This window comes from Sturnus vulgaris, chromosome 31 (genome assembly GCF_052056855.1).
Source record: "Sturnus vulgaris isolate bStuVul1 chromosome 31, bStuVul1.hap1, whole genome shotgun sequence".
Lineage (NCBI taxonomy): Eukaryota > Metazoa > Chordata > Aves > Passeriformes > Sturnidae > Sturnus > Sturnus vulgaris.
Genome location: NC_142273.1, coordinates 1906436 through 1931539, shown reverse-complemented (window position 1 = coordinate 1931539; position 25104 = coordinate 1906436). Strand labels below are relative to the sequence as shown.

General features: G+C 49.8%; 1 long non-coding RNA gene across 1 annotated transcript; it reads right to left on the bottom strand.

Moving 5' to 3' along the window:
* Positions 1-243: 243 nt before the first annotated feature.
* On the bottom strand, positions 244-24750 carry LOC148220737 (uncharacterized). Its single transcript, XR_015798617.1, has 5 exons — positions 24557-24750; positions 15271-15316; positions 9480-9573; positions 8708-9066; positions 244-623 (listed from the first exon to the last, which is right to left on the bottom strand). It is a non-coding gene; the product is annotated as an uncharacterized LOC148220737 (long non-coding RNA).
* Positions 24751-25104: the final 354 nt, after the last annotated feature.

Genomic DNA, 25104 nt, shown 5'->3' with positions numbered 1-25104 from the left:
GCACAGCCAAGTCCTGTGCCCTGGAAAGGGGCTGCAGGGGCCCAGAGGATGGCAGGGCTGTTGTTGGCCCTGCATGAGAAGCTTCATCTTTGTTAAAGCCTCCAGGCGTGCTCTTAATGTTACCCCCCTAATAATAATATTTCATCTGCCTTATCTGATTAGGTTAGGCTCATTTGATTTTTGCAAAACACCTTTAATCACCTTGCAAATTCCCCATCATTACAAACAGAGCCACCACAAACATTATCAGCAATCTGAGTTTTATTTTCAGCAATCTTTTTTTTATATGCAAGAAAAAAATGTAAAAAAAAAAATTTAAAAATATGAACAAGACAGAGGCTGAGAAAACATTAACAAGGCCCTATGCTTTCTGCTAAAGTGCCTTCATTTCATTATCATTAAATTTGCCTAGTAATTAGATTTCAGTGCATGAATATTTTAAAAAAATGTAACAGACAGGCTGTCAAAAAAAAGCACGACAACATCAATTCGATAATTTTTTAGACAGAGACATTCATAAGCAATTAACACAGATTTCCTGGGGTTGGAGATTCTTTTTCTTTCTTCTTCTTTTTTTTTTTTTTTTTTAATTTTTCCTATTCTTCCATCCTTATGTTCTTCACCTGAAATTAAAAGAAAAATAAAATCACTGTAAACATCAGCACTTTCTGCCATTTTCCCCTGTTTGCTAACATGATTTCAGTGCCATTTCCCCCTCGCTTAGCATGCTCCAGCATTCCTCCCCCCACCTCCCACCCCAGCCTTGCTAAACACGGGCAGGCACAAGGTTGGGTCATCCATCAGACCTCCCCACTCCTGCAGGACCAGATTAAATTAAGGTTGCATGAAGCTTCTGTCTTGATCTTCAGGCATTTCTGCTGAAAACAGTGATTTTGATCACTATTTGCATAATGTACAGTTACGTATTCACCGGCTCCCTAATTATACGATCTGTGTTCGACACCGCTGCAGACGCGGGGAGGCTTGTGCAGGGCATACCAACCACTGCTCGCGGCACTGCTGCTGCTGCTGCTGCTGCTGCTGCTGCTCAGGTGAGCCCAGCATGACCCATCCCCTCCCCACAGCTGCTCCTGCTCAGGTGAGCCCAGAATGATCCATCCCCTCCTGCTCCAGGTGAGCCCAGCATGATCCATCCCCTCCCCAAGGCTGCTCCTGCTCCTGCTCCTGCTCCTGCTCCTGCTCCTGCTCCTGCTCCTGCTCCTGCTCCTGCTCCTGTTCAGGTGAGCCCAGCATGATCCATCCCTCCTGCTCAGGTGAGCTCAGGAGGATCCATCCCCTCCTGTTCCAGGTGAGCCCAGGATGATCCATCCCCTCCCCAAGGCTGCTCCTGCTCCTGCTCAGGTGAGCTCAGCATGACCCATCCCTCCTGCTCAGGTGAGCCCTGGATGATCCATCCCCTCCTGCTCAGGTGAGCTCAGGAGGATCCATCCCCTCGTGTTCCAGGTGAGCCCAGGATGATCCATCCCCTCCTGCTCAGGTGAGCCCAGGATGATCCATCCCCTCCTGTTCCAGGTGAGCCCAGGATGATCCATCCCCTCCTGCTCAGGTGAGCCCAGGATGATCCATCCCCTCCTGCTCAGGTGAGCTCAGGAGGATCCATCCCCTCCCCACGGCTCCTCCCTGCTGCTGCCATCGCCCAGGGGTGGCCACAGCTCCATTTGCCCTTGCCACCTTGTTTGTGGGTGATGCACAGAGAGCAAGGCCAGTCCCTGCCCTACAGCTGCCAACACAGAGCCTTGTCCTCCTATTTTCACCCTCTGGGGTGCACATGAGGCCCACAGGCCTCTCTCTTGCTCATCCTGCACATTTCCAACACGATCAAAAGGTGGATGGAAAGCAGTTTCCCCCCTCCCCTTTTTATCTCCTCAGCAGCCCCACAAGAACCTCACGTGCCAGAAGGAAATCCACCCAGGGGCTGTTTGCTGAGATGATTCAAGATCTGAGCTGCTTTGGAGGGGGAAGTAGCACTTGGGAGGTTTAGTCCGTGCCTGGAACCACAGCAGACCCCAGACCACATTTCCCACATGTCTGGTGTGGTCTCCACTGACCCCGTGGAGATGCCCAGGGAGGAGCTGGTTGCTCACCACCAGCTTCTTCCCACTCCCTGCCAAACTCTTCATTTGCAGAACAGCAACATTTGCAGGGATTTTCATAGAATCATGAGATGGTTTGGATTGGAAGGGATCTTAAAGCTCATCTTTTTCCACCCCCTGCCATGAGCCAGGTTGCTCCAAGTCCTGTTCAACCTGGCCTTGGACACTTCCAGGGATGGGGCAGCCACAATCCCTTTAATTTCAAGCAGAGCTTTCCAAGCTCCTGTGTTTAGTACTGAACCAGGTCCAACACCTGAAATACTCTAAATACTCTCTGAAATACTCTGCACAGATGCAGCCCTCACTTCGGGGAGCCTTTGGAATGCTGACAGACCAGCCTGGTGTTAGGTGTGTGCTCCTACAAGAGCAGCATTTGCAGTGAGTCCCACCTGGGTCAGCTCACCTGCAGACAGGAAGCCAAAATGACCTTTTCAGGTGTTAAAGAGCATGAGCCAGAGCTAAGAGAAATGCTGAGAAGACAATGAACAAAACTCCAAACCCCAATTATTTGACCTAAACATAGGTGGATGTTTAAAACCCATGTCTGCGTTATTTTTTTATTATTGTTATCATCATGATCATCATCTCTGGCAAATTAGGAATATACAAAACAGCCACACACAAAGAAAATCCTGGACCTCAACTCAGGTCATGCCTTCCTAAAATCTCCTTTGCAAGGTTTTATCGGCAAGAGCAGGGAGTAGAAGCAGTTGGTACAAGCAGCTGAAAGACCAAATCAAAAGCATGTGAGCAGATTAAAGAATCAATCTCTCCGTTTGATGCAGAGGAAATCCCACTAATTATAAAGAAGGGGCTTATTTCCTGGAGTCACTCTGTTTGAAGTCATCAAAACTAGTAATACTTAATTACTCTACTTTATGGAATATATAACATCGAGGCCCTTCGCCACTCGCCAGCCCACTGCTGCCATGGCTGGTGCTGGGTTTCCAGGGGGCTGTGGTGATGTTCCTCCTCTACCTATGCCCTTATTTATTCAAATGAAGCCCTTAACAGCCCTTGCATGAGCCTGCAGGGAAGCATTTAAACGTGCTTTAAAAGGAGGTTATAATGAAAAAAAAACCCAGAGTGATTTAGCCCTGTGAGTTACCTGGCTATTACTGAAATGTGTGTGTGCTACGTGTGTGCCAGCAGACTCCTGCAGAATCAGGTATTGAGGATTAAACCAGACTGAAGGTATTTGCCTCATCCTAATCCTTGAAAAGGGAAGGGAACTGACAGTGGTGTGACTGAAACACAGCCCCTTGGACCTTGTGGAGCCATCTTTGAAGGTCCAAGAGCGAGCTGCCAGCTTCTGCTTCATGGACACATCCAGATGACATCCATGGAGAGGTGAAAAAGCACAGTCAGGTGTCTTGAGGAAATGAAAGGAGCCACAGGATCTTCTCAGAAAGAAATGAAGGACTCCCTGATTGTCCTCATCTCTAGGTGGCCCTAGGGCAAATCTGACAAGGATGTGCTTTGCTCAAGGGCCAACATCCCCCAGACTCCTCAAACACTACTAAAGCTTGAGTTTCTGGCACTGGGTGATTCATATGGAGGGGAACACGGATTCCATTAAAAAGTAGTGATAATCCTATTTTTACAGGTTGATAGAAACCTTGGAAAATGTAACCCAAGAGGTTCAGGCAGGGAAAGGCAAGTAAGTTCCTTTTTGCCATTCCTGGTGTGGTCTCAAATGGATCTGAGTATTCCCAATTGCATCCCTGGCCCCAGTGCTGCTCCCAGCACCTGAGTCTTCAAGCAAAGACTTTCCTGGTAGGTGAGCAAAACCCATGGGATCAAGCCAGGATACCATGAGGTTCCCTAAGCCCAAAACTCTTCTCAAGGCAAACTCCAGGGAGCAGGTATGGTGAAGAGCTGCCCATTTCCATGGCTGGGGAGCACCAGGACAACCCAGGTGTGGGTTTGACTTGCTCAGGTCTGGCTGGTTATGAGACTTTTTTCAAATTGCTCTTTTTCCAGCTAAGCTGGTAAATGTTGCAGGGGAGGGACAGGAGCACAGCTCTTCCTTCATCACCACCTGCACACACCCACCTGGGTCTGTGGGAGCTGCACAGACACCAGCATTTCCAATGGCAATAATGAATCTCCTGCTCCATCCTGGAGCTCCATCCTTCTCCCAAATAATAGAGTCTAGCTGGGTGAGCACACTGAGATGTGGAGCCATGGGCCTCTGTTTGAAATTCTGTGCATACCATGACATGAGGAATGTCCCAGGAATGCTGTTTTGGAGTCATGAGGCCTCACAGCCAGGAATTATGGGTGGAAAGGGTTTGTCTCCCCTAAGACAGAAGGGAAAGAAATCTGCTAAGCCTAGGTTTGACCTGACTGGGAAATGCAACTGGGCTCCAGACTAGCTCAGCTGGCCTGAAAAATCCTTTTTAAGATGTCTGAGCCTTGTAGGAGCCCCAAGCAGAGCAGAGACCTCTGCATGAGGTGCCTTGCAATTCTGCTGCTGGTGGGAGAACAGGTGGGTGACACTGAACAGCATCCACAGGGCAGGGATCATCAGCATCTGCTGCTCCCTCTGCTCCTGGCTGTGCCCTTCCTTGGTGGAGATCAGGCTCCAGAAAGGCCCCAGCACTGCTGGGCTCTGTGGGAGGATGGGAGTGCACTGAGGCATCCACACAGATCTGGGGTGAGGGCTCAGGGTCCAGCCTGGTCACAGCCTGGTCTGCACAGTCCAACCAGGAGCTCCCCTGCTCCGTGCTAGCCTTTGGAGAACAAGAATCCACCTGGAGGGGCACAGCTCAGAGCTGGTTTTGCTCCATCTTTTACATGCTTGGGGGGGGTGTGTATCAAAATATTTCCCTGAGAAATACAGAGAATTCCAGCATTTCACCCATGGCGGGTGGTGGGAATAGTCCAAGCAGGACCTGAAATAAAACTCACATTTCAGTCCCTCTGGAACTGAGAAACACCCACGACAAGCCTGATTTTTTTGCCTCATTTCTTCAGCTCCAAGATATCAAAGGAGAAAAAGGATCTGCTGCAAGGCGAATGTCCCTATCATTGCTGGCTAGCAAGAGAGCAGCCAGGAAGGAACTGTGTTTTATCCAAAGAGCCTTTCTAGGGCTGGACACGTCCTGTGATCTATCAAGGCACGAGGAGCAGAGCCAGACTGCTCAGACCTGGGACCCAGCCCTGCATCTCCATCTCAGCCGTGAGAGTGATGACCTGCTGCAGGTGGGAAGGAGCCTGGGCTGCATCACTCAGGGCTCTGGGCAGAAGGATGGGTTTAACCTCCTGGTCCTAGCGCTGTCCTAGTCAGAGCTCCGAGCCGTTCTAACAGCAGAGCACAAACTAAACTTCGGGGGCTGCTGCTTTGCACGCTGCCCGGAGCCCACAGGCAATCCCCTACAATCTCAAAATGTGGGCTCAGCCAGAAGTGGTTCTGTGCCTGAAAAATAAACACACCCACAAGACCCGAACCTTCCTGTAAGAGAAAGACAGGGCTGGAACGCTGTGCTCAGAGGGGTGTGGAAGAGGGTCCTGCTCTCCGGCTGGCTCTCCCTGGAGGAAGGGCTGAGTTGGTCCCCGCTGCCATCACGGAGCGAAGACCTCGCCGCAGCCTGGCTGAGGTCTGTTTGTCACTTTTCCTTCATTATTTGCAGTTTGTACACAGGCGTCATTAGGGATTCATTCGGTTTCCCTAGCAGCAGGCATTAGTCTGGCTTCCCTTTCCCCCTTCTCTCGCCAGCGCCCTTTATTTTTAGTGTCTTATTTACAGTTTGACAGAGTAACTGTAACCCTTGCAAGCTACTCCAGCGGCTTTAATCGGGGGAATAATGAGTCCTGTCTGGCGATGAATAGAATTTAGGGGACAGATTGTTCCACACTCGCCCGGTGGGGTAATTTATTTATGTGCGCACTTGTCAGGAGGAGAAAGGGACGGGGGATCTGTATGCACCGAGGACATTGCCGGCGCTGAAAGGGAAGGGAGAATGGAGCCAAACGCCCCAGATCCCGCTGCCCACCCACCCCCCCGCCCCTCCGGCAGCTGAATGCCTCCGGTGGCCGTGAACTTGGATGGGCCGAAAGCCCCATTCCCAGGCCCTCGGCACGTCGGGCGGCTGGGCTGCGGCAGCGGGCTCGGGGCTCCAGATGGGTCCGGCCCGGCGGGCAGCCCTCCCCGGCACTGGCCCGCATAGCCGCGGCTCGGGGAGCAGCCCCATAGCAACCGTACAGTAGCAGCAGCACAGCGGGGGTCTGGGAAGAGAGGCAAAGCCCTCGGAAAAATACAGGATGGGTCCAGACAATGGCTCTCTCTCATATCATAAATTACACGGCAGCAACAAAAAGGGGATCCTGCCCTCTCCCCCGCTCCCACAGCCCGGGCGCTCGCTGGGCATCCCCGGGCATGGGGACAGCGGCGGCTCGAGGGGTTCCCGAAGGAGGGAGGTGCAGGCATCGCCCGCAGCATCCCCTTCACCCTTCCCCTGTCCCCTCAAAGCACATTTCCTTTGCTCCACAGCTTTTCTGCTCTCTGCCTGCCCTGAGCACCGCTGCCCCGGCACCTCAGCCTGTTGCACCATGGCTGTGGTCCTCCAGCCAGTGCTGACCGTGCCCAGCATCGGAGACAAGTTCCAGAAGCAAGAGAGTTTCTCCTTCTTCTGCTCTCGAGGTGAAAGACCCTCTCACTCCCTTTTTCTTCTCCCGGGCTCAAGGCTGGGAGCATTTTCCATCTAGAGCTGACAGCGGCAAGAAATCAGCTCAGTGTCTTCCGGGACATGGCTGGAGCTGGACCAGGCTGCTCTGCAGCCATCCCTGGACCCCCATGCAAAGCAGGACAGTGGGACCCACCACGGTCACCTCAGCCAGGAGATGGTCCCCATTAGCAGAAAGGATCCACCTTGCAGAGACACTGAGAAGAGCAGGATGGATGTGCAGGGGGTCTCTTTGCACCCCCAGCTGCCAGGGAGCATCAGGGTAAAAGAGGGGGGGGCTCAGACTGTTCACCCCCACTCAGACATGGAGGTGCTCAAGCTCCACCTGAGTTTGTTGCTGATGTCCCTTAAACCTCTCCCTGCTTGGCTCAGCTCCCACTTACGCTTGGCAACTTTTCTTTACAAAATAGCCTCAAAGTTAGTCTAGAATTGCATTTTCTGCCTAAATGAGGGCACATTTTAAGTAGCCAGTGTGGCATCAGGACACTCCTTCTCTGACCCTTTTCACACCATTCTGGCTGCAGGAGATTTGCCTTCCTGGTCTGTCAGTAAAGTCAGGAATGAAATGGCCACAGACTGATTCCCATTACCATGATGCTGCAGGACATCTTCCTATTCCTGGAGTTTTACCAGTGTGCCAGTGTACTGGGAGAGAACTGGGTGAGCCACATGACTCTGAGTCCAAGAAATCACCCAGACACACCTCACCCAGCCTGGGTTCCTCTCACAGGTGAGGGGGATACAAGGACCATGGTTTCTGGCTAACTTAGACTTCAAACCATGGAAGCAGCAAGTTAGTGGGCATTGTAGAGAGCTAAACCAGGCAGAGAGCACTGACATCACATCTCCAGCCATGGAGCAGAGAAGAATTAGTCTTCTCTGGATGTCCACTGGCTGGAGTAGTACTTGTGTGATGGTCCTGGCACTTTGTCACCATGGCCTGGGGCCAAAGATGATGCGCTGGCTGCTTTGGAGCAAAGGTCTGACCAAGGGTCCTGCAGCTGGAGAGAGCCCTCAGCCAGCACAGGCACCTGAGATGCACGTGGGGGTCTGGCAAGATGGGGACAGTGTCCCCTCAGACCCCCAGCAGGGTTCCTGCACCAGCCCCCAGCCAAGGGATGCTCCAGCCCAAGAGCTGATTTCAGGGCAGACCTTCCCCTTGGCAGAGAGGCTGAAACCTCTCCTTGCTCAGCTGGACTCAAGGCTAGACAAAAGTCCTTGCACACACTTAAAACATGTGAGAAAAGGAATTTGCAGCAGGAACCTGTCTGTGTCCTGCCGAGTGCTTCGGTGGCTGCAAGCCCAGCCCCGGGTCAGGGCAGCCCCTGCCCTGCTCTGCCCTGCCCAGGGAGCAGAGCGGTGCCGATCCCAGCGAAACCTGCGGCACCGCTGTGTCGGGCCTGGGGAGGGGGAACCTCCTCCAGGGTACAATGACTGTCTATTCTGCTGATCACAAGCCTAATCCTCTTTGGTTTTTAATTGGCATTTGGGCTAAGCTGATTTAAACCTCTTCACCTTGTTGGGTCCCCCCTCCCCACTTCTTTCTTTTCTTTTTTTTTTTTTTTTTTTTTTTCTTTTTCTATTTTTTTTTCTGACCAAATAACAACGCTGCCATCACCAAGTCCCCGGCACAATGACAGCTTTGTGCAAGGGCGAGAGGAGAGGAAAGGGAAAGGGAGGGGGAGAAGGGAAATGTGCTGAACACACTCAGAAACAATGCAGAGTTTGTGATTCAGACTTGACCACTGGCAAAGGACTCGCTTCAGCTGCGCCTCAATAATAAATGTACTGTCCCTTCCCAGCACCTCTGCCTCAGGCCGGTGTGGGCTCTACCTGCCATCCCCAGCCCTCAAGGGATGCAGTTTCCCCACGCCCCCGTGTGACCCACCACAGCCCCAGGCTCACCGGTGAGTGGCCCACGGGGCCATGTGCAGTGGCAGCACGGGGACGTCCTGGTGTCCTCGGCACCCTGTCCGGGCCTCAGCTGGTGCTGTGTCCCCACGCCTGGTGCTGGTCCAGCAGCCCTGGGCAGCCTGGACAGACTCTGGTGTAAATCACGATCCACGTCACGCTCCGGGATCTGCCAGCAGGAGCAGGGAGAGGAGGAGGAGGCTGCAGAGGCATCAGCCGTGGTGAGGGGCTTCTGCTGAGGGTCCCTCAAGACAAAATCCTGCTGGCAGCTCCTCACGGCTCGTGGCTTTTGGAGGGGGAGGTTTTCCATATAACCCCCACTCCTGATTCATGTAATAATGAGCCAATCTGAGCTAAAACCAAACAGAACAGAAACACCTTTATTATCCCCTTTCCATTTAGCAGGCAACCCCCCCTCCCCAAAGAACCCCAAAAGACCCCTTTGTTCCTGTGGATGAGACAGACACTTCTCCCAGGGATTGGGCACTATGAGTTAACAAACCCACAAAAAAGATGCTAAACAGAAAAAAATCCAGATGTTTGAGGTTTTGGGCCAAGTGGTCAGCAAGGAAGGTGCTGGTGACCGCGGAGATTTTGGCTCCTCTTTTTCCCCACCACATGGTCACCAAGAGCTCTCACCAGTCCCCAAGCACTTGCCATGGAGACACTCAGCCCATCCCAGCAGCCTGATGGTGTCAGATCCAGTGTAAGAGCTTAGGAAACGTGGTTTTTTAAAAAAATTAAAAGTTTTTAAAAACCCACTTACCGGGATATTCCCAGTGAACTCTCACCAGGGCCAGAGACGTACAATTTTTGTCAGCCAGAAAATGAGCATCGTGTATGGTGAACCCACATCCATCCTGGCAAGAAGAGAAAAGAGGATGGGAACTTGTTAAATGTCAGACCTGTGTTCCCTGGCTGGATTACACCAGGACAGGAGATTACAGCCACACTTCTGACACGAAAAGGGAACAAGGAAGAGAGAACTCATCTGGAAAACTCTCAGCATCTTTAAAACTGGGCTGGTTTCCTACCCTGAGGTGCCTCCGTGGGGCTTCAGCCTTGTAGGGTGCAAGAGGAGCTGGGGTCTGCTCTGGGGCAATTTGAAATGGGGGAAAGCTCTCGTTGCATAATTCCCTGTCCCTGCCAGGTGTAGTGCCAGCATCTCACTGCAGTCATGTAGCAAAACAACTCCACGTACTCAAAAGCTGCAAGCAGCACCAAAAACCTCTACATCTATGTCCAAAAACCACCATCTTTATTCTTTCTTTGTCTTTTGGGGAGCTGTGTTCTCCAGGTCTCCCTCCCTGCCCAGGGCAGTGACTGCTCCACCAGTGCCCAAAGCCAAACCCAAGCCCAGATTATCCTGAGGCCAGGGGGATTTATCCTGGCTGTCCTGAACACTTCACTGTGGTCAAGCACAGGGACACCCATCACCAGCAAGAGCCTCATTGAGGGAAGAGTCTTGGATCAAAGGAGGAGCCTGGAGGGATGCACCCTGTGACTGCCACCCTCAATGAAGCAGGAACCAAGTGGCAAAGCTCCAGCATTGCTTGAAAATATCAAAACTGAGCAGCCCCGACCTTCTGGATGGAGTATCCTTACGAAATTGTTTTATATTTTAATAATATATTAATATTCACTGTATGTCCTTTCCATCTGTATAAACTCTGTCTCCAGCTATGGCTACTCACAGGCTACACAAGGATTTTAGATACCCAGTGCAGAACAGACGTGGTTTAACTGAGGAAAGGCCAGAGAAAGAGCTCGTTCTGCTGTCCATTAGTCACATAAATCATCTCTAACACTACAGAAATCAGAGACAATCTGATCCTGTGAAAGTTCAGTGGTGCAAAGGCAGCGAGTGGCACTGGTGGGAGCAGAGCAGCAATGCCCAGACCCATCCTCTCCTTCCAGCTCCACTTCCGACACATTCCTGTGCCCCATCCCAGGGAAAGAACCAAAAAAAAGGAAGGAAAAAAAGAAATCCCCCAGCACAGGCTGAAGTTTATAAATAAAGACAGTGAGAAATGGACTAAGTAGCTGCAGCTTAGCCCAAGAGCTAAGAGCCTTAGCACATTTTTGTAAGTTTTAGGGAAGTATTTCCCATTCCTGACTAAGCATGTTTGGCAGGCAGAGCAGAGCGCGTGGCCACACACCCTTCACAGCTCCAGCTAAAGGTCTTCAGTGGTGACAGTCACCCCTTCCCCAGTCCTTTCCCACCTCACAGACCCCTCCAGGGACCAGGCTAGAGCCAAGCCCAGCCACGTTCCCCACGGGGCTGCCCCCAGCCAGGCGTGTCTGGGGCTCCGGCATCAGCCCGCAAGCAAAAAATGTGATTTCTTTTTCTTCTAGGGATAAATTTTGAGTTGGTTTTAATCTGCTTTCAAAATTCCCGTCACACCAGGGTTAAACTCACTTAGCATATTTAGGCTTTTAAGTTTCCAGGTCTCATGGCAACAGAGGGATGGGGAGAAATTAAAAAGAACAACAAACGTGGCCTCATTGAACACCAAGATTTTCACCTAAACCACAAACTTCTTGCAATGGGTCTTCAGATAAAACACCCCGAGATATTTCAAGTGCTGTAGTAAAATTAATCACTTCCCACCTCACCAGTTGTGTGAAGAGATTTTCCCCCTCTCTCAGATTAACCTGAGCACAATAACTTTGTGCCCACAGATCACCTGGACCAGGCGAAGCCTCTCATGCCTCAGCCCACCACGCACTGGAGGGGATGAAGTCACTCTTGTTTTACATTGATTCTTTTCCCTTTTCTTAAACAGCCATGAAATGGTTTCAGAAACAGAAAAAAATGATGCTATTGAATTTTTCTAGTCCAAAAGAGGGAGAAGGGGTGAAAAAAAAAATAATTAAACAGCTGTGTCTCTAATGTTGTCACAGTACACAAAGAATGAAACGTCACCTAGTGCATCTAGGAAAAAATTATGAAGCCAAGCCTCAAGCTGCACAGTGTCCCCAGGAGGTACAAAGGGTATTTGGAACAATAGTTTTTTTAAAATAAGGTAAAAAAATATGATAGAGCTGCCTTTGGTGCCATTCCTATGTGTAAAACCTGGAGAGGAGAAGAAAAGAGGCTGATTTTGAGGTGTGGGTTGGCTGGGGGGGTTTTGTGGCCCCAGTGACAACAGGAAAAGTGAGATCCCAAATGCCCCCGGCGAGGTCGGGATGAGCCCCTGGAGGTGTGGCCCCGTGGTGAGGCTGTGGCACCTGGGGCACCACCAGTGGGTCCATCCCATCCCATCCCATCCCATCCCATCCCATCAGGTCCATCCCAGCGGGCTCATCCAACCCATGGGGTCCATCCCATGCCATGGGGTCTGTCCCATCCCATCACATTGGGTCCATCCCATCCCATGAGCTCTGTCCCATCCTATCAGGTCTGTCCCATCGGGTCCGTCTCAGCCCGTCGAGTCCATCCCATGCCATGGGATCCATCCCATCCCATCAGGTCCATCCCATGGGGTCCATCCCATGCCATGGGCTCCATCCCATGGGCTCCATCCCATGCCATGGGCTCTATCCCATGGGGTCCATCCCATGCCATGGGCTCCATCCCATCCCATCAAGTCCATCCCATCCCGTGGGCTCCATCCCATTCCAAGGGCTCCATCCCATTCCAAGGGCTCCATCCCATCCCATGGGCTCCATCCCATTCCAAGGGCTCCATCCCTCCCCATCAGCTCCATCCCACCCCATCAGCTCCATCCCGCCCCATCAGCTCCATCCCACCCCAAGGGCTCCATCCCACCCCATCAGCTCCATCCCACCCCAAGGGCTCCATCCCACCCCATCAGCTCCCTCCCACCCCATCAGCTCCATCCCACCCCAAGGGCTCCATCCCACCCCATCAGCTCCATCCCATGCCATGGAAGCTGCCGGAATGCTGCCGCCCGCGTGGCTGGGCGCGGGGAAGGCGGATCGGCCATTTTACACATCAGCTGCCTAAAATGGTGGCTCCCACCTTGCCTTCCCCCTCAGCACGCATGCACCCACGGCGAGGGGAGGGACAGGGGCAGCCCCCCGCACGCGAGGGCGCCGGGAACGGGAGCCAAGATGGAATTAGAGGCAGAAATTAAAGGAGGGGAAGGGGGGGAAGCGGCTGAGGATGCGCCTCGCCTCGCCGCGGCCTAGCCAGCGATGGTTGGCTTTGTGCGCCCCGAGGAAGGGAGAGGCAGGAAGGCCTCGAGGGGGGAAAAATGGGGGGAAAGAAGGGGAAGAAAAAGAGCGTTTGGGTGAGGATGGAGAGGGGCAGGGATGCGCGGGGCTGCGGGGGAAAAAAAAAAAAAATCTTCCCTTCTTTCTTCACCGACCCCCCTTCACCCTCCCCGCAATCCCGCTTTGACTTTTCCCACAGAAGTAGCCAACCTCCAAGAATGCAAATGACATTCATTATGCAAATGCATGCAAATCAGGTTTAACTATCGGAAGAAGGGCTCGGAATTTCTAATGGCTTAACTCTTTCCTGCACGGCCCCGGATAACAAGAGCCCTCGTGTCTTCCTTGGGGCTTTGTGCTTCCCCCATGCATCGAGGGCACCCCGACCCGCACCCCTCGATGGGCACCGACGTGGGGAGGGTGGAACAAAGCCCCAGGAAAATAACAACAATAAAAACCCTACAGGCGTGGGAGCGGCTGCCCCTTCGTTAAACGTTCCGGCAGGAGACAAGACAAAGCAGGCTTAAGCACGAAATTGGGGGGAAAAAATGGAAACGAGAATGGGAAAGGAAAACAAAGGGGGGGGGGGGGGGGAAATAGGAAAAAAAGCAACAAGAAGGAAAGGAAAAATAAAATGAAAGGAAAATGAGATATTAAAAAGGAAAATATAAAGGAAAATTAAAAGGAAAATGGAAAGTAAAAAGGAAAAGGAAAAGAAAAAGGAAAAGAAAAACGAAAATAATGAAAAAGGAAAATTAAGAAATAATTGGAAAATAAAATTAAATAAATATTAGATAAGAAAATAACGACTAGAATAGAAAAAGAAGGGAAAGAAGAGGAGCAGGCCGCTCTTGGCAGAAGGTGAAACCCTCAGGTGGTGCAGCAGTGAAGGGTCCTGGCAGCCACCAGGATTTGGCTGCTCACACCAAACCCGCTCACTGGGCTGGCCTTGGAGCCCCTAGCTCTTCTTCTGCTGGCAGCAAAGTCACAAAACACACCAAGATTCCATTCTTCCCCCCCCTCCACCCTTTTTTTTTTCTTCTCACTATTTTCATTAAGGAAAAAAATTAAATTACAATTTTCCCCGGTGCTGGGTGAGGCCGTGGTGCTCCGAGGAGAGAGGGAGGGAGGAGCAGAGGTGGCAGTGGTGGCACTGGGGCCCCAGTCCACATCCCTGGGACCTGCCCAGCATCCTGGGATGCTCAGAGTGTGTTCAAAACGAGCGTGGCACCACTGTGGCACCACTGCCCCACTCCTCCAAACCTTTGTAAAAATCCTCATTCCTGATCCCAGCCCCAAAGATGACAAGGCCCCAGTGCTGAAAAAACTGAGAAAAGGAAATTCTGGGTACCAGCCTGGTGCTCACCAAATGTTGGGTTTGCAGGAATTAGGAATATTACAGTGGGCTGTAAAGTAGGGAAATAGATGCATGCAGAATTCTAAATATTTTATAGCAACATTGCATAGATTCACAATAATTAAACACTTTAGGATTATTGCTATGTTTTGCCCAAGAATTATTCCTTATCTGTTCAAAAATCTCCTGATTTTTCTGTTACTTTCTATATCTTCTTTTTAATTTCATCTTTTTCCCCACTCTACTCAAAATCTCTCGTTATTTGAGCTGTAAGGTGTTAAATGCAGCAGCAATAATCTGTGCAAGGACAAGAATTTCCCAAATTTTAGGGGTTTGGTTTGAGACACCATAAAAATTATTGGTTCAGAGTCAGTTAGCTGTGCCTTGAAATGCATGACCCCAGAACTACTTACAGTTATATTAAAAAAAAACCTTTTATTTCATTAAGCTGATTCCAGCATAATAAGGCCTCTGCAGAGGGTAAAATATACTTGAGGTGTGCACTTTGGCAAACCCCTCTATCTACAAAAAAAAAAACAAAAATAAAAACAAAACCAAAATCAAACAAACAAAAAAAATTAAAAATAAACAAATCATTATTAATATTTTTTTTAAAGGCATAGGAGCAGGAGCCTTGCTCTGCTTCCCTCATCTTGACTCCAAGCCCCAATTTCCAGGTACACACATCATTTCAGAATCGGAATTGGGTGATTTCTTTTTTTCCTTTTTAAAATTAGTTATTGGAAAGCATATTAAAAAAAAAAATTAAAAAAAAGCAAACAAAAGAAAAAAATCGAAAAACAAACCAAACACACACCCAAAAAAAAAAAAAGAAAAAAAGCCAAGTCCTGTGCAGGAGAAGGGCTGGAGGATGCAGCATGGCCAGGACCTGCTCGTGGGGCTGACAGGATAAACAGGATAAACCCCTCAGATGCTGCCTCACGAGCACCCAAACTCACAGAAATTGTCAGAAATTGTCATTTCCCAGGCCAGGAAGGAGTCAGGATGCATTAACAAATACCTGGTGTCACAGGCATCCCCGTGGATGTGGCAGGACGGGCCTCGGGCTGCAGGACACAAAACCAAGGTTGGGTTTAGCACAATGTTGGCAAAGAACGGTGCAGAAATTGCTGGATTTAAAAACCCCAAGTGGAGTCACATGAAAAGGGGTTTGGCTCCATGTCCAAAAGCGATTTTTAAATTTTTTGATTTTTTTTTTATTTAGAAGGCCTCCTGTTCATTCACCTCTCTTTGCCTACACCTCAAGTTTCACTGCTCATGTCTGCATCTGTTTCAAACCCCTTTGTTCTGCTTTTCCCCCATCCTTGATGCCTCTTTGGCCCTGCAGAACTCCTGAAGACACCCAGCTGCAGATTTTGGGCACAGGGTGGGAAATGAGGTGCCAAGGGCATTTGCAGCCTCTACATCACCCCATTAAAAATGAAACTTTCAACACGTTTTAATCCCTGGTCATTAGAAATCAATAACACACCCTGCGAGGGTTTATGCACACAGAGGATGGGATGGAGCCTGGCAGCTTCCACAGTCATTTCTTGTGTGGAGAGACCTGCAAGGCCTCTGGAATGAAGAAGGAGGGGTGGGAAGTTTGAGAAATTACTGTGGAAATATATTTATTGAAAATATATTATGGGCAGTAATTTCAAGAAGCTTCTCAGTGAGGTGCAGGGGCTGGGAAATAAGCGACAGGAATGAAGTGAGCCCATGCAGCCACTTTCTTCCCTATTTCTCCCACCTGCCACTTAAAAAGCCACTGCCCAGTCTTTGCCAGATGCAGAAGTTTTTTTTTCTCAAAAGCTGTTTTCCTCCCAAGCCCTGTGTTCCCTCCTTGCTAGAGGGTGTTTTCCACGAGAGACACTCAGCAGTGGGCTTTGCATGGCCATGCCATGGGGAAAAGACAGGCGGGAGAAGGTCTTGGAATAAATCCAGTAGCAGATCATGAAAAATTAGAAAAGCAGCAAGAAAATATCCTGGAGAGGTGGAAACACCACATTTTTGTGGTGGGAACAGAAGTGCAGCAGAAGATACCAAGAGGGATGAGAGTCAAACCCAACTTCCCGATGGAAAAGAGTCTTTAAAATCCCAAACTGCTGTGGCAAAACCTCTTCGTTTTCCCACCAAGCAGGATGTTGGGTGTTTTAAGGAAAGTGTGGGGTCAGGGCTGTTTTAGGTAGAGGAAGGATTCCTTCCTTCCTGCGTGCCAACATTGGCACTGGTGCTGCCAGGAGTCACCTGAAACCAAGCAACAATTAAAGCACTTTTAGGGAGAATCCCAACTTTTCATCACTTGTGTTAAGGCCAAGAGGAAAAGAGGAATTTTGCAGCAGCAAAATTAACTGTCTTGTGATAGCTGGTGCTCGTCAGTCTCTCAGGATGCAACGGGATGTGAAAACATCCGTGGACCACAAAACAATTTCCCAATTTTTCGCCTAAAAAAAATGCAGGAGTCACAGGCTCTCGATACTGTTATTTTTGGAGGCAAGTGCTCTCGATACTGTTATTTTTGGAGGGCTTCGGATACTGTTATTTTTAGCCGGTTTTAACTCATCTCACCGAGCCCTTTTTTTACGGCCAGCTCACCAACCTTCCAGGGCCAGATTTTTTTTTTTGCCAGACTCAATTCTCCAGCGCCTGGGGCTGCCAACAGTGCTCAAAAAAAAAAAAAAAAAACCAACAAAAATGACCCCCAAAAAACCCCGCACACAACACAAAAAATTCAATCCCACCACCCTTTTTTTTTTTTTTTTCTAATTTTCCCAAAGAACTGGGAGGCGTGAGCACTCGAGAGTCAAATTTGCCCAGGACCCGCGTTCCCTAAGAAAGCAGGGCTCATTCGCCTTCCACAAACTCCGCAGTGGCAACAAAAGTCCCTTTCAAGCCCTTCCAGACGCAAGTCCTTCAGCTCAATTAGTCAGGCACACAGACACAAAAAAGCCTCCCATTCAGGCTAGTGGCTGGCTGTGGAGGACAAGGGCGAAGAAAGGATCTTTCTCCCACGCTTTCACTGGGTGTCATAACAAGCAGAAAGCCCTCTTAGGGGGGGATTATTGGAGATAAGAGTCCGATGGAGGGGCTGGGGCAGGAGCTAGGGCTGCAGGAGGAGGGGAGGAGGGGATGGGGCTGGGGTTGGAGGTTGCAGCTCCCAAGGTTGGGTGAGCACGGCCGCTGATGGCATCACACTCCATCAAAAAAATGTTGTTTTTTTTTTTTAAAAAAAAATTACGATATTCCCCCCCAGCCTGTACACACAGGCGCGCAATAATCCCGGTTCTCCATGGCAACCTGCTCTGTGGCCATCCCTCGCACCAGAGGAGGGAGGCAGCTTGCTTTCACTCTGGCATCTCTGCCAGCTTGTCCCGATGCTGTCAGAGCCTCAGCTGAGCTGGGCAGAGGGGCCGGGCAGGCTCCTTCCCGCTCTCTCATCTCCAAAAATCAGCGATTTTCTAGAGCAGCGTCAAGGGGAAAACCCAGCCAGCCCTGCTGATGCTCCTGCACACGGGTGGGTTTAATATTGAAAAGATCTTTCTTCAAGAAAAAGAAGAAAAATATATGTGTGTGTTTTTTAGTTGGGTTTGTTGTTCGAAAGCAAAACAAAGGGGAAGAAGAGAGAAAAATCTCCAGGGAGTGGAGTTTGGCTGCAGAATTGTGGGGTGGGGTGGTGGCCCAGGGCCACCCGTCCTCCACGGTCCCTTTCCAGCCCAGCACAGCATCCCGAGCTCTCAAATCTCCCCCCAGCCACAGGGGTCCATTGCTGCACCTTCTGGCCTGGCCCCAGCAGGAAGAAAAGTCCTCTGGATACTGACAGTGTCCTGCAGGATTAATCAAAGTTCCTGAGTGAATTACGTGCCTAATTCCCTTGAGCAACCCAAGTTATATTGTCAATTCCCCACTGCTTTTCCACTTCCATGCTATATGTGGCTGTGGAAGCTGGTGCCCCTCCAGATCTTTTCAAAGATATGATTCCTCTGGCACAAGCAGGGTCACAGAGGCAAATTCAAAGCAAATGCCAGAAAAATTGGCTTTTTTTCCCTCCTGCCCAGACCCAAACCCCTGCCAATTGCTGCTGTGGGATTGTCCCCACTCCCGGCACCATCGAGGAGCAGGTGACAAGAACATCCAAGTTCAGCAACATTTTACAAGGATCAGGGAGGGAATGTAAACTCTCCAGCTCAGGAAGGGAAAGCCAAGAAACTCTCTTGGAATACATTATCCCATAATTGTAGGGTTTCAAGCACTTTCCTCCCAAGCAGCTGGTGCCTGCTGATGCCAGGGGAAGGTTATTTGGCTCAGACATATTCCTGCCCGGTTCAGCCCAGGAATCCCTAAAACAATGCACTCCTATGAAATACTGTAAAAGCTGAATATAGCACTCAACCAAAATAGCAGAAACTTACTAAAAAACAGAAGGGAAGAGACAGATGAAACAAAGCACATTCCTTAGGGACAACTCTTCCTTCTTCCCAAAGACCATTCTGTGCCTCCAAGAGGGTGAAGAGGATCTGAGGGACCCCCTTTCGCTTTCCTTGAGCTCACACACTGATCCAGAAAAGCTTTTGTGCTTGTTTGGGGTTTTTTCCCAGTAAAAGATGAGCTTCCAGCAGGCAGGAACTTGCTGAAGGTCAAATTAAACCTGATTTACCTGCCTTGATCTAAACAATGCAAGGCCACAAGATGAACCAACAGCCCCCTGATGCCACACAGGCCAATCCACCACCAATGAGTACCCAGTCTTTTTCATTCCCAACACTTATTAATCAGCACTCTTTTCTCCCTTCCGAGGATCTGCATTTTCTCCCTATCCCAGAGCAAGCTCCACCTCATGTCCTCCACTTGCTGGTAAAAATACATCACACGAGACCCAGCAGTTAAAGCCAGCAGTGCACCCAACATGGATGCTCCCTCCTCCTGCACCAGCATCCTGGCACTGCTCCTTTTGTCCCTGCTCCAGCAAAATTAAAACCGCTGAAAGTGGAATTACAATTATTTTTACACCTAGCCTGGGCTGTCAAAGTCGAAGCTCAAGCCATGGCTGTCGATGCTGGGTGAGGATTACTCAGCCTTTAGCTGTACAGTTACAAATGCCAGGTTCGAGTCTGCTCTCAGCTGTAGCAGGATAAATCCCGGAGTTATACAGTGAGCAAGAGACTATGATCCACTGATAACCAGAGCTGGATTCAGCCAGGAGTGTCGGTCCAAGACCTCTCCATCAGTCTTGCAGATTTCAGTACATACGGACACCCCTTAGCCATAATCTCAGGATTCGGGGCATCCCTCTCCGCAGATGGCACGGGACCCCTAAAACAAAATTTCCCATCGCTTTTCCTGCAAAACTACCGAGGGCCATCAGAGCCTTGCCGGCAGCCGATCCTGCCCGCGCCCGGCGGCCGCCACCCCTTCCCCAGCTACAGCGAGAATGGCGAGGGGACGCGTCGGGACTCACACGCACCCGTCCCTTTCTATATCTGTCTCTGAAAATCCCGCCGGGCACGCCGGAATGCTGCCCCAGGACTATATTTAGGGCCCCCCCGTCATGCTGGCAGCGCTGTGACACAAGCCTGGGCCAGCAAAACCTGCCGCCACCGCGGCGGGCAATGGGGGAGAGCGAAGCTGCCAGCGCGGGCGGCGAGAGCCGCGGCTCCGCTTTCACATCCAATCACCCCGGCTGCATCTGAGCGACCTGCCCGCTAGCGCCCGTCTCCTCCCAGCAGCCTGAAGACCACAGAGCTCATGATTTTCCTTCCAGCTGCACCCTCCTCGGGGCACTGTCACCCGCTTCCCCCGGGCAAGGTGCGGGAGAGCCACCCGGCCACGTTTGCTGGGCACCCAGCACCACGTCTGCACCTTGGGATGGGCGGGGTAATTCCAGAAATCCCCTCTCCTGCCATACAGAGATCGGCACTGGCCACACCAAAATCATCCCTGCACCTTGTGAAGTGCCGTGCATCAGCGGCCAGACCCCATCGGCAAAGCCACGGCGGGGACAAGGACAACATGATCCTGCTCGCATCCCTCCTCCAGCCCGTGCTCCGAGCCAGGGGCAGCGGGGCCCAGAGCCCAGACGGTTAATTCCGAACATCACCTCAGCCTCCGTTCCCACACACCCGCCACTTGCTGAAATTAAAGCAGGGCCTGATCTGATTCCTATGGCGGCTTAGCGCGCCCACTCAGCCGATTTATCATAATCCCGACATAAAAATCACTCCCTTGAAAATGCTCAGGGGCTTGAAGCCCTGATTGTTTGAAGAGGAAAGACTCTGTTCTCAGCACAAAGATGTGCTCCCCTCTCAGCCCGGGTCCGGCAGCTGGAGGCTTCAATCAGCATTTCTGACCCCATAGGTGCCCATGGCAGGAACCCTCCTGCTTTCCTTGGCACAGAGATCCCCCCCAAACCCAGCTTGACCAGCTGGGCCACACGGCACCCCAAAAAGAGCAGAGCTTTGAGGACTGCTGCTGGGAACAAGTCACTGCTGGCTGCCAGCCCTGCTGCGAGAGCATCTCTGGAAACCATCCCCTCTCCCTCCAAATCCAGCTGCGATTGCTTGTGGGAAGGAATTTTATCTATGCATTTCAAAACTAAATAGACACATTCAAATTTCTATCATATTGGTGTGATTTCTTTGTGGTGGCACTGCAGTGCCATTCCACACCTGCCCAACCCGTGGGACTGTGCCTGGAGGACAAGGGACACTTCATGGACTAAGGAGATCTCAAAGGGCTTGAGCCATCAGGGCCTCCTTTTGTTTTCAGTTTAAAACTGTAAAAGGCTAGCAAAAAATTCCCCCAATAGGGAAATGTCTATTTTCCTCAAATACCACAAAATAATGATTAAAAAAAAAAAACATTATTTGGCTACTTTTCATCGTTTTGAGCTGAGAATTTTCAAATATGAAATGTAAAAAATATACATATTTTATCACCACATATCATATTTTATCATCACAAAGTAAAAGTTCATATCCACTGGCAGCATCGACCAGCACAAGTATTTCTGCCCTTTTGCCAGTGCCCCGACCCGCAGCACATTGCTCGTACAATGAGAGTGGTGCAAAAAGGCTTTGGCCTCAGCAACAAACTGCTCTGCTGCATTTCTGCACTGCCAACATAAGCATTAAAGACAGAAGCTAAAGGGGATCGACTTCGTGAAATTAATAATTTTTAACAATTATATTTCTATAGGCTCGTTCTCCTCATCGGCTCACTGAATCATGGAAAAATTAGTTTTGCATTTGCTCCTTTTTTTTTTCCCCCGACTCCAAACTGCTGCTAAGCAAGAGAATGATGTGGAGAGCTGATACCTCACTCCCAAACATGCGAATGGGTCTCCTATTAATGTCTCCAGCAGTTAGGTGGCCAGAAGGGAGAGCAGAGTAGACAGTGCTGAGTGTTAACCAGTCAAATCATAGTGTCCAAGCAAGCTTAAACAGCCACATGTAAACTGCAATTTGGATCAACGTCACGCAAACACACAGGGCTTACTGCTAGTGCACTCCAGGAGTAAATCAGGGAGAAAAGGAGGAAAAAAATTAAAAATCAGCTGTTTGCAAGAGTATTCCAAAGCCTTTGGAGAGAGCCCAGCTCACAGTCCCATTGACACTCCCGCCACAACAAAAACTCAAATGAAAAAGAAATTGCAGCCAGCTGAAGAGTGATGTGCACCCACAGACCCCAGGGACTGCAGCAAAGCTTGTGGCACCAGGAACCCCAAGGGACCCATGCCACGGCTGAGGGGCAATGAGTGGGCTGGAACTGGTTCCCATTTCCCTCCCAGGCTGGGAGCACAAAGGGATGGGTGATGAACACGGAGGTGCTCTAGCCCCACAGTGTCACCATGACCCTGAATGGCAGTGAGGGGGTCACAGGCATTTTAAAGAGAGCTTTTTGCAGTTGGAAATGAGGTGCAAAAGCTCCAGAGAGCCAGCTTGGGCCTGGTGGGCTTTAAACCCACCCTCTCCATCATCAACCAGCACAGGAACTCCTGCCCCTGGCTCCAGGCCCTCCACACACATGGTTCACTAAATTCTTGGACGAGTTTCATCCTTGTCCCAGTTTACATCCCCCCACTCGTGCTCAAGCCTTTGTTACAGCCAAGAAGTAACACCATCAAAACCAGCCTATGGCGGTGCCGCACCGACCAGGATTGGTCACCCAGGAACACCAAAAGCTGCTCACATAGCACGGCTCCCAGCCCCTGATTGGAGAAAAGGCATTTTCCCCCTCCTTGAGGGAAGCCACTGGCCAATGGTGGATGGCACATGGCAGCTTCCCAGTGCTCACCCAGGATAAGAGTGCCTCGTCCCCCTGGGGAGCCACCGCACCCCTTCACACCCGGACTCGGTGCTGGTGTCTGCCCACAGACACGTCCTGGTCCACCAGCCTGGCTGGGGTGGCAGCCACCCAGCTGGACCAGCAAGAGCTCTCCTGGTTTGCCTTGGAAGGATGAATGGCAAGAGCTCCACGTGGAGAGCTTTGTCACCGCTTTGTCACCAAAGCCAAGGGTGTCCAACTTCATCCTGTGAGATGCTCAGGGTGTGAGCATCCTTGGAGGATCCTCCCTTTCCTTGGAGGGTGCTCTCCCTGTCCATGGACCACAGCTTCTGGAGCTGGTTCCCTGTTGTCCTGTCCTCTGCAATGCCCCTCTCTGACTGGGGACAAACCGCCTGGCCAGGAGAGCAGAGCTTCACTCCTCCCAGGGAGGAGCAGCAGGACGCCAACAGAGGAGAGGGAATCCAGTAAGATCTTGTAAAAACTTCCCTACATCCCTGCCACTGTCACCATGGGCTGCAGAACAGCGCCAGGAACAATGGCAGCACCCAGGTGAACCTCAACGGGAAGATGGGAAGAAGGTTTTCCCTAAGAGCTTCCCGAGCAGATCATTACAGAACTCCCAGTTAACACATGTACTAAATTATTCTGAATTACAGGGCCATGGGTGAGGGGGAATAATATCTTGTTTATTAATTTCAAGCAATCATATGAGCAGGATAAATCTTGCACGTCACACCCAGCACTACAGCCCTTCCCTGAACGAAGTGCCAGGGGCAGTTCCTTCTGCCCTTTTGGTTTTTTAAAAGATCCCAATGAGCACATGAGCAAAACGAGCGGGTCCAGTACAGGTCAAAAGGCAGCTCATTTCTACATCTCTCACAAGAGGGTTTTCATAAAGTCACAAAGCTATAATTGCTCCTTTCCAAAATTAGTTCAGGTGCCATCACCCACATTAGCTCTTTATTATTTTAAAGTCTCTTTGGTTTGTTTTTTTTTTTTCCTCCTTGGAATCACCGTTCTGATACTATTTTATCTTAATCCAACATGAGATCTTTGTGTTTTTCTAAACAAAATCAAAACACCTTTTCAAATGGGCTGTTGTGTTTTGTAGGTGGCATCTCAGGCACCCAGTCTGATTATTAAAAGAAAGTGGGAAGCACCCAGTTCACCTCTTTGACTCAAAATTCCCTTCTACGGTAGAGCAGATTAAAAAATTCCAGTTTCCATACGGAAGAGGTTGATGCATAATCCATTAAAGAGGGATAAGAGCCAGCATAAATTTGCAGAGAAGATAAATTAAGCAAAATCAAGTTCCCCAAATTAGTCCCATGCGGTTCCACAAGCAAGTTATTTATATATATATACACACATATATCCTTTGTAAATCCCCAAATTAGAACCTTGAGTCCATTCAATGAGACGTTCGTAGACAAAGGGTTAAAAGAAGAAAGAAAGCATTTGGATAGAGACACAAGGGAAGAAAAACAAAGAAAACTGCAAGAAACCATTTTCCAAATCACCATATCCTTCTTTCTAATACTGATATCAAGTTATAGCTGTCAGGGAGGAAAATATATGTATCTGTATAACAGATAGGGAAGAGGGGGGAGGGAAAGTAGAAAAAAGGAAAAAGAATCCAGCACTCGTATTTGCAAAACAACCATTAATAAACATTGCTCTGTTGCTGCTTTATTAAACAGATAATCCAACACAGTAATCTGTATTGATTTATGGATTCTCTGATGCTCTACGACTGGTTATGCAATGAAAGTTCATCCTTGATCTGTAGTCTGGGTCCTGGACTTAACTAATTCATAATCTGATTGGAAGTTTTACTTTGTTAATTCAATTACAGTTAACGGCCGAGGAGAGAGCGGCAACATCTTTGTCTTTCTCAACACAGACGGTTTCTTCACATGCCCAGAATCAGTAAACTCTTAAAATCACAGGAGGCAAATAGGTTCTTTTAAAAATTAAAAAATAAAAATTAAAAAAAAATAAAAATTTAAAAAAAAAAATCCTACCTCGGGTTTTAATTCCAGTCTCTGAAAGTTGTCTTTTCCCTCATTTTTTCCGCCTCTCATTTCCTTTCTCTTCGTTTTGTTTTTTTTTTTTTCTCCTCTTTTAATTTTTTTCTTTTCCTCCTCTTCCTTTTGATGAATTTCCTTTCTTCTCCACATCCTCCTCAGGCGTGTAATGGGGTTATTTTTACTTTCGGTTATCTAGCTTTATGAAGAATCGACACCACTCATACAGCTAGATAACCAAAGATAACAACCAACCCCTGGAGTCTACAGCATCAGCAGGAAAAAGCCAACCTCCTCTTCTCCAGGGGCTCGGGGGCACGTGGCTTTTAAGGAAGGAACGAGGGAGGAAAACGAATAAAAAGAGATGCAAATATTAGCAGCCAGATCCATAATATCTTCACACAGCTACAGCCCTGGCCCTGTTCCTGCAGCCCAACCAGCCCAGGGCAGAGTCCAGAGCATCACTGGGACAGGCAGGATCAAGCCCCTCGGAAACACAATTTGGAGCAGAATTACAGGATAACCACGCAAAGGGCTCCTATTTT